The sequence below is a fragment of the Apodemus sylvaticus genome, chromosome 7, assembly GCF_947179515.1.
Source record: "Apodemus sylvaticus chromosome 7, mApoSyl1.1, whole genome shotgun sequence".
Lineage (NCBI taxonomy): Eukaryota > Metazoa > Chordata > Mammalia > Rodentia > Muridae > Apodemus > Apodemus sylvaticus.
In genome coordinates this window covers 77,163,231-77,172,875 of record NC_067478.1, presented here as the reverse complement: position 1 = coordinate 77,172,875, position 9,645 = coordinate 77,163,231, and the positions used below count along the sequence as shown (strand labels likewise).

Sequence of the window (9,645 nt, the reverse complement as noted above, 5' to 3'; positions counted from 1 at the left end):
CAGTGGCTAAGGCTATAGAAGGACACAGGTTATAAGTAGACAGGGTGGAACCTTGCACTGCTGGCCTCCGACAGCAAGTAGAACTCAATCTCTTTCTATGCCAGTGACCCAGTTTCCTCTGCTTTAAACAGCTCTTGGCATCTGCAGCTGGTGTTCATTCTTCTGGCTGGGTGGAAGCCTCCCTTGACCTTACAGCTCACTTGGCTCCTCCCTGCTGATGATTGGATTGTTTTACATGTCAGCCACTATTCTAAGACCTCTCTATGCATTTTCTCTATAGCTACTGATGAGGTAAACACTGTCTATGGCAAAGCTAAAACTTCAAGAATTTTATATTTTGTCCAAGGTCACCAAGCTAAATCTGGATTCATCTCTGTAATTCTAAATGCCCCCCTTCACTTTTACAACTTCCGGAAACAAACATTTTGTAAAGCAGGCATCACTGTGGTATACTAAGGCATTTACAAGAGAACTAAGGGGCAGGGCAGAAAGATCCAAGAAGGGTGCCTAGAGCCTCGGCTTTCTTTACTGCTGTGCTGTTTATCCACACAGCAAGCATAGACTAGAATTCTGAATTGAATGTGTTTGCATTAGGATCCAGATTTAAAGAAGAAAATGTCAGAATTTCTCCACGAGTCTCTGCTTATCCTCGCACCTCCCTCTTCTCTTCTTCCTTCCACTGCTTCACTTTGACTTGACTCATTCTTGTTTCTTTTTGGCACATTCCAAATCAAAAAGAGCAGATCAGAAACAATAAATAAGGTAAAAGAATTGGTGCCAGACAAGCATGGGAGAGTTCTATTTCAAGAGGGTACTAGACATAGGAAATGCTGAAAGTAACAGATTAGAATTTGCAAAAGTCTAGATCATCCATGAAAGAAAGATTCATTACAGGATGGCCATATGTGCACATGTGTTACTGACCTGGTGGGGGGGGGGCGCTTCAGGACTGCAGAACAAAGCCAACCAATAGTGGCTAATGTATAAAAGAAGCGGTGTGTGGCACCTATTGTGCCAGCACTTGGGATGCTGAAGGAGGAGGGCTGCCACCAGATCAAGCCAGCCTGGGCTCCATAGTGAGTTCAGGACAGCCATGTCTATATAGAAAAACCCCTGTTAGATAAAATGAACAATATAGAGATGGGAGGGGTGGAGACAAACAGACACACACAGAGACACACACACACACACATACACACACACACACACAAGAGAGAGAGAGAGAGAGAGAGAGAGAGAGAGAGAGAGAGAGAGAGAAATTGAGAGGGGTGTAAAACTGAAAGACACTTGTTATATTAGTACTTGGCAAACAGAGAGATTCAAACTATGCCATCCTTTCAATAAAATGAAAGTCACAATTCAGACTAAAGCGAAGCTAGTCATTGTAGTGTCTATATTTCCAGGTACTCAAGAAGCTGAGGCAGGAAGATCCTTGAGCCATTAAATTTGAAGTCAACCTGGACAAGTAACAGACTGACATAAAACTCAGAGATGCACCTGCATCTGCCTCCTGAGAGCTGGGACTAAAGGTGTGTACCATCACTGGCCAATAGACTTTGTCTTAAGCGGAAAAAATGAAATAGAAAGAACAAGAATGAGAAGAGGATGGGTAAGGGGAGGAGAGGGAGAAAAAACGAGCAAAAAACTCAAGGGTCCATCATGAGGGCCGGCAAGATGTCTCAGCAGGCTGTGGAGCTTCCGACCAAGCCACTGCCCTGAGTTCGTCAAGGACACACTCTGCAGAAGGAAAAAACCAACTCCTGAAAGGCGTCCTGTGCCCACCGCACACCTGTGGGACACACACTCCAAATAAGGAATTGTCCAGCTCTGACACCCTAAGTTGACAGAAATCTTCTGTTTTTCTCAGCACCACTACTGAAATGGCTCATGGACAGAAGATCCCAAACAGAAATAAATGACACTGCTCTGAAACAAAACAGTCACCCTGGCAGCCTCTAAATTATCCTGCACAAAGTGAGAAGATGGCTGGAATGGAACAATCCTTATGCACAGCCTTACAAAAAAACCCAACCAACCAACCAAACAAACAAACAAACAAAAAAACCAAAACAACAACCCACGCATGAAGGCGACTGGCTATTTATTGGCTATTTATTGTAGGTGCCAGAAGTGGGGGGGGGAAAGGGCGACTAATTTGCATATTTCTGGATCAGTTTGCAGAGCAGCCAGGCCTCCAAGCCCTGGGAGTGTGATTAGGCCCTGGCCTGGCTTGGTCTTAAGAACTAGCACATGAAGGACAGTGCCAGGCCCTGCAGAGTCTGCTGCTTGGAAGGCCAGGAGCAGTGAATGAGTGGAAAAGCGCCCATTCTTAACCCGCACAGCCTTCCCTCTGTTGTGTGTCTGTAGGAGTGATGCTGAGTGCCTATAATATGCCAGCCTGCTGCTGGGGAGCTGTCACGGATGAGAGTGACATGCAGAAGGGACTTTCCATTCCCCAAGAAGAAACAGTCATTCACCAGAACCCAAAGTGAGCAAAGAAACTTTCTTAAAGTGGTATTGATTTAAAACAAAAACAAACAAAGCAACAGCAACAAAAACCCTTATTTTAATTTTTTGTATTTGTTATAGGAAAATAAATGCAGTGGCTTTGATGTTGATTTGTTTTTATATAGTCGCTTTCTTTATTTTGACTGGGAAAATAAAATACTTAATAATTGGAGCTTGGGATAAAAAAGTTTCATTCAAAAATAAAACTCAGATGAGAGTTTTAAATGAGAAAGAAAGAAACAAAGATATAAAGAAAGAGAAAAGAATTCTAATGATACTAGAAGCAAACTCGGACCTGCAGTCCACTTAATAGGATGGAAAGCTGGATGTTGGGGCATTTGCCTGTAAACCAAGTACTTGTGAGCCTGCAGCAGGAGGATGGTAAATTCAAGGCCAACCAATGCTACATAGTGAGATCCTGCCTCAAGAAAGAAAAAAAATTAAAATGTGGACTGGCCATATGCTTATATCTTTTTTTTTCAATTAATCCCTTCTGAGGGCAACTCCTCTCTAGGCCCATTTTTTTTAAAACACACCAGAAGAGGGCATCAGATCTTATTTCAGATGGTTGTGAGCCACCACGTGGTTGCTGGGAATTGAACTCAGAGCCTCTGGAAGAGCAGTCAGTGCTCTTAACCACTGAGCCATCTCTTCAGCCCTGCTTTTCTCTTCTTGTGGTAAGCTGTGATTCAGTGCCCAAAGATTTGTGTACAGCTCAGTCTACAGAACCTGTGAATGCTGTCTAACCTGCTAGCCTTTACAGATGAAATTGAAGGCTTTGAGATTCCGAGATTATAGATTATTAGGTGCATTTGAAGTACAAAACCACAAGTATTCTTCTAGAACTCATCTAGAAGAGGAAGCAATGTTGCTATGGAGTGAAAATAGGGGTGATGTAGCCACAACCCAAGGAATGGCAGCAGCTGCTGGAAACTGGAAGACACAAGGCAGGGCTGTCTCCCCCCCCTCCAAGCCTCAAGTGATGCTATTGATTGGGGCAAATAAATCCCACTGCCTAGCAGTGTTTGGTCCCAAACAGTTGCATTGTTTGGAGAGGTTCTAAAACCTTTAAGAAGGCTAATGCAAGGTAAGGAGACTCTAGAGAGACTCTAGCTAGCCTTGAGGCTAACAGCCACACTGCAGCTCCTCTGGCTTCTGATCTAGGGAGCACACAGCTCCTAACTCCTGTTGCCACCGTCTTGAGCTGCTCCTGCCACTGTGCCTTCTGTGCCATGACAGACTGTAAAACTGTGAGTTAAAATAAGTCCTCCCAAATCACTTCTTGCCAGGTGTGTGGTTGCTGATTCAGAGGGCATGAGGCCCTGTCAACACCTTGATTTGGACAAATAAAACTGATTTCACACTTCTACTTTCAGAATTATACAAGAACAAGTTTCTGTTGCTGAAAAAAGAAGAGAGATTTATTTTATTTTTAAATTGTTGCATACTTCTTTGTGTGTGGGAATGTGTATGCCTGAGTGTCTCCCCTGGAATCCAGAGGAGGGCATCAGATCCCCTGTAGATAGAGTAATAATGTCTATGAGCCTCCAGACATGAGTGCATGGGTCCTTGGTCAGAGCAGTATGTGTTTTAACTTAGCTACATTTCTATAGTCTTTATACAACACCACAACCAGAGATAACATAGAAAAAATGCTGCTGTACAAATGGCCCGTAAAAGATCTCCTTTTAAGGGCAAACCTGGATTCAAGGAGAACCTGTGACTCAGTTCTGTCTCCCCTTGGCCTTCATTTCTTTACAGTATACTTCAGGGCAATCTGATAGCCAGGGGAAAATGCCTGTAGCTGTGCTTTTGGGGGAAGAGTGTTCATGAGGTATCTTTGAGTCCTATGACCTCCAACGCTCTAAATGAGGCCTGACGTTCCCAGGGACTCAGTAACTCTGCTCTGTCCTTTGAATAAACAAAATGTAAAATAAGGTTTTTCTCTTTTATTAGGAAAAAAAACCCGAGAGCCTATGTGTCTCTCTGCATTCATTCATTGTTCTTCTCTTCCTGGAACACTAAGAAGAAACTGGCTCTACACTGGCAGAAGAAACATTCAATGGCTGCTTACAGTTTCAGAGGACGAGTCCATGATCATCATGGCAGGGAGTAGGCATCAGGCAGGTAGGCTCGGTATGGAGCTGGAGCTGAGAACTTACATCTGATCCACAGGTAGGAACCAGATCAAGAGCGCACTGGGAATGGTGTGTGTTTCTGAAACCTCAAAGTCCCCCAGTGGTGACATACCTCCTCCAACAAGACTACAGCTCTCTCTGCTTTCCAAACAGTTCCATAGGCTGGGGACCAAGTGTCCACACATGGGAGCCTCCAAGAGCCATCTGCACTCAAGCCATCTCAGTGCTCTGAAGTTTCCATCTCTCCAGACCTAACTTGTTGCTTTAAGCTACTACTTCTATATTTATTTGTCACAACAGCTCCGGCCAATTAACACCCTCCTCTAGTCACCCAAGCCCCTCCAAGCAACAGTTAAAGGATGGAAGATTCATAAATACAGAGAGGATAACAGAAAAAATTTTGACAAATATTTAGAAGATGGAAAATTAATGGATGAAAAGCAATTTAGCAGAGATAATATCAACCAGAGGATGTTAAGACATGGGTCAGCTGTCAACAGAGGCCAAATAGAGTCACCAAGTAGATGAGTAATGGGGTATGGGGCGGAAGCAGAGGACAGGATGGATTACAGACATAGCCTTGATGCCTGAGTCAACACTGTACCAAGAGCTGGGGGCATTCCTGGTGCTGACCTCCAGGCCTAATGCCACCACTTGAACTTGTACTGTATACATCAGTTCTGCCCATATTTTTTCTATTGGAAAGAGCTAGTCACGTGCTTCTTTCTGGAGCATGAGCTAAGAATCACCACACAGAACAGACAAGCATTTGTACAGCAGCTCTGTACTGTAGAGGGAAGATGTACTCCATGGAGCTCTGATACCATTGTCTGCTGCATGCTCTACAGCATGCTATCCTAAGATTTCAGATCTCAGAAGATCCCCAAAAGTTCCAGAAAAACAAACAAACAAACAAAAACAAAAAACCAGGTCACATGCTACTTTAGGGTAAGCAATCTCACTGGCACCAAACTCTTCAATACCACTATTATACAGAATTATACATTCTCAAAATTCTGAAAGAAATATCTATCATATAATATATATATATAATATAAATATCTATAATTCGGCTGAAATATCTATCATATCTAGCAAGAAATATCCCCAGAAGACAGTGGAAATGTATAATGAAGATGTTTAGGGAGAAGAGTAGAAATATTTATTTCATGTGTTGCCAAATTTGAGGGAAAACTATGATGAAGAATTTGCCAAATGTAGAATTTCTTGGGGGAAGAGGTGACTGTAAAATAATATATAAAAACTAACAAACTATTAAGTGAGGAAGGAAATAAACATCATTCATTTTAATTTTTCTATTTTTTTCACTGTTCAAGGTTTATTTGGTGTTTTCATTGGCATGACACTTGAGTGGTTGGTTCCATTGCCCATATGCAGATCTTACATTTCACATACACTACAGACACATATAATACATAAAATATCCTGTAGAACATTTATGCACAAGATATGCATAATGAACTTATACACTGGAGCCAGGTTATCACTAACTGGGAACTTTTGGCCTAGGCATGTTTGGTGAGGGTGCTCAGGGCAGCAATGCAGCAGGCTCACAGGGTAATCGAAGCAATCACACAGTTAGCAATGTGTCTCAGAGACAGTGGGACTGTCATACTAACCAGGTTACTACAACACAAGTACCACTTGGCAGCAGCGCAGAGCTGTGGGAACTCAGATTTTTCCCCAGACCACCAACCACAGCTCAATGTGGTATGGTCTCCATAGAAATCCTGCTGCAGCCTGGACAGTAAGGTGCTAGGACACAGGGAAGACTTTAGAACTGCAGCTCCTTCTGGATTCCCCAGAGGGTGTCTGCATTCTTCTTCAGGAGGTCCTCTTCCTCAGGAGTCAGAGTCACCTTCACAACATCCAAGATTCCATTTTGTCCCAGAATACATGGGACACCGAGGAAGACATCATCACAGATTCCATTGAGACCCTTAATCATGGTGGAGATGGGGTGCACCTGAATCATGGTGGAGATGGGATGCACCTGAACCATGGTGGAGATGGGGTGCACCTGAACCATGGTGGAGATGGGGTGCACCTGAATCATGGTGGAGATGGGGTGCACCTGAATCATGGTGGAGATGGGGTGCACTTGAATCATGGTGGAGATGGGGGTGCACCTGAATCATGGTGGAGATGGGGTGCACCTGAATCATGGTGGAGACGGGGTGCACCTGAATCATGGTGGAGATGGGGTATACCTGAATCATGGTGGAGATGGGATGCACCTGTCTGAGGTTCTTTATTATGCTTTTGGCCAGGTCTGCCACAGAGAGGACAATAGCCTAGGATGTGTAACCTTTCAGCTTGGTCACCTCATGCGCACTGTCAACCACCTGCTTATGAACATCCTTCTACTGCTCCTTATCTGCATCAGTGCCCAGTTCTGGATTCAGAGACTTCAGGGAGATGCCAGCAATATTCACACCACTCCACACAGGCACACTGGAGTCACCATGCTCTCCCAGGATGCACCTATAACAGCTCAGCGGGTGAACCCCCAACCTTTCTCCCATCAGGTAATGGAACAGAGCTGAATCCAGACTGCAACCACTTCCAATAACTCAGATTTTGGGAAAGCCACTGATTTTCCAAGCCACGCAGATCAAGATAGCCACTGGATCTGAGACAATAAGCAGCTTGCAGTGTGAACTGTACTTCACAATGTTGGGAATGAAGAACTTAAAGATGTTCATGTTTCGTGGGACCAGAATGAGTAGGCTCTCTCCCTCTTGTTGAAGGGCCCCCTCTGTGATAATGACCAGCTTGGAGTTTGAAGTTACACAGTAGTCTTTGCTGGAGACAAATTTTGGTGTTCTAAGGAAAAGGCTGCCATGCTGGAGATCCATCATCTCTCCCTTTAGCTTGTTCTCCATGACATCAACAACGGCAAGCTCATCTGCCAATTCCTTCCTTAGGATGGTACAAGCCATGCCAACTGCACCAACCCCAACAACTGTAATCTTGTTCTTCCTTAAGAAGATTCGCAATCAGCTGATTCTTGAGGGTTGCCATCTTGGACTTTGGATCTTTTGAGACCACTAGTGCATGATGGGAGGCGATGGGCAAGCAATAGCAGCGTGGCCTGGGCTCGGCGACAGTGGCTCCAGCACCTAATTTTTCTATTTTTACCATCGTAAATTGGTAAGTTATAGTTGCGTGTATTTATAGGATACAGAATGATGTTATATCGGACTGGAGAGATGGCTCAGCACCAAAAAGCACTTGCTGCTCTTCAGAGGATCCCATTTAGTTCCCAGCACATGAACTGTAAGGCTTAAGACCTGGCTTGTCCAGTTGTAGATAATCCAGGGCCATCTCCCAGCCTCAGTGGTCTCCTGAACTCACACAGCATACATGCAAGACACAGAGGCAATAAAAACCAAAACAACAAATTTAATTAACATTATGACTTAAAAGCGCAATGAGGAACCATTAAACCCCCTAAAATTAGCATCTCAGTGCTTTCTTTCTTGTGGTAAGAGCACTTGACATTGGCTCATTATTCACCAGGCTTTGTAATACCTCAAAGTTTTAAAAGTAAAGCTTTATTCCTTCTGTCTAACTGTGACTATGTATCCCCTGACCATCATCTCCATATCTCTTTATCCTAGACTGGAAGATTAACAATTACTGACATCAGGCTAAACAGACTCTGTATAACGAAGGCACGATGGCAACACTGCATGCCTCAGTGGCGAATAACAGCACATAGACGCCATTAGATTTTCTTATGATTTATGTTTATTATTTTTAATCATATGTAAGTGTGTGTGTGTGCACATGTGGCTGCCTGCATGAGCATGTGGGCCTGTGAGTGCAGGAGGCCAGAGAGATGAGGTCCCATAATGCTAAAATTACAGACAGTTGTGAGTCACCCGATGTGGGTGCTGGGAACTGAACTCTGGTCCTCGGGAAGAGCAGCAAGTGCTCTGAACAACTGAGCTATCTCTCCATCTCCTAAACACTGGTTTCTGGCTGACCATTTCATAGCTTTTCTGGAAAACAGGGGGAAGAGAAGTGAGGCAGAGCTGGAGTTGAAGAAGAAATAAAAAAAAATTTTCCATTCTAGAGTCATAGGCTGCACATGTGTCTTTACATGTATGCAAAGATTATGTACAAATAAAGTCAACACATTTATCACTGGGGAAGTTGGAAATCGAAATAACATGAATATCTGAGTGAGGCATAGTGCTATCCATTTGTATTTCCAGCACTTAAAGAGGCTGAGATGGGAGAATCACAAGTTTGAAGTCAACCTGGGCTACAGAGTGAGACTATATCTCAAAACAGACAGACAGCAATAACAAAAAAGATTGGTTCATCCTATCTTGGTTAAACAGGATATGATGTAAACACTCTTCAAATAAATTGTCCCAATATGCTGGCATGGTATACACCCAGAAAATGAAAACAAAGCACAGACATTCACAAGAGACTCACAATGCATCAGTGCTTTCCTCTGGCTGCAGTAGCAACTGAAGGGAAGAACGTCACGTTTTTACTCATGGTTTCACGGGACATCAGTCCATCATTGTGGAGAAAGCTTGGCAGCAGGAGCATGTCCATCTATGGCTGTGGAAGCTGGCAGCTGGTCACATTGGCCATGGCAGCAGACAGAAAGTCAAGAGAGCTACAGCCGAAACTCAAAGCTTCACGGGCCTGCCACCAATGACTTGTATCAAACTGCCTGGCCCCATGGTCCAAGAAGCCACAGAGTCACAAAACAGTACCACCACCAGGGGACACATATTCAAACACAGGAGCTGTGGGAGGCATTCAGAGGCCACCAGTGGGCAAGGTGTCAGGGAGTACATGAGTCTAGAATATTAACACCCATGGGAAAAGGATATTATTCTCTCTCTCTCTCTCTCTCTCTCTCTCTCTCTCTCTCACACACACACACACACACACACACACACACACACACACAATGAGTTTTATATCTATACAGGCTATTTTTGAAAAA

General features: G+C 43.9%; 1 pseudogene; it reads right to left on the bottom strand.

Moving 5' to 3' along the window:
- Positions 1-6,016: 6,016 nt before the first annotated feature.
- Positions 6,017-7,995, bottom strand: LOC127689076 (L-lactate dehydrogenase A chain-like; annotated as a pseudogene).
- Between the last annotated feature and the right edge of the window lie 1,650 nt (positions 7,996-9,645).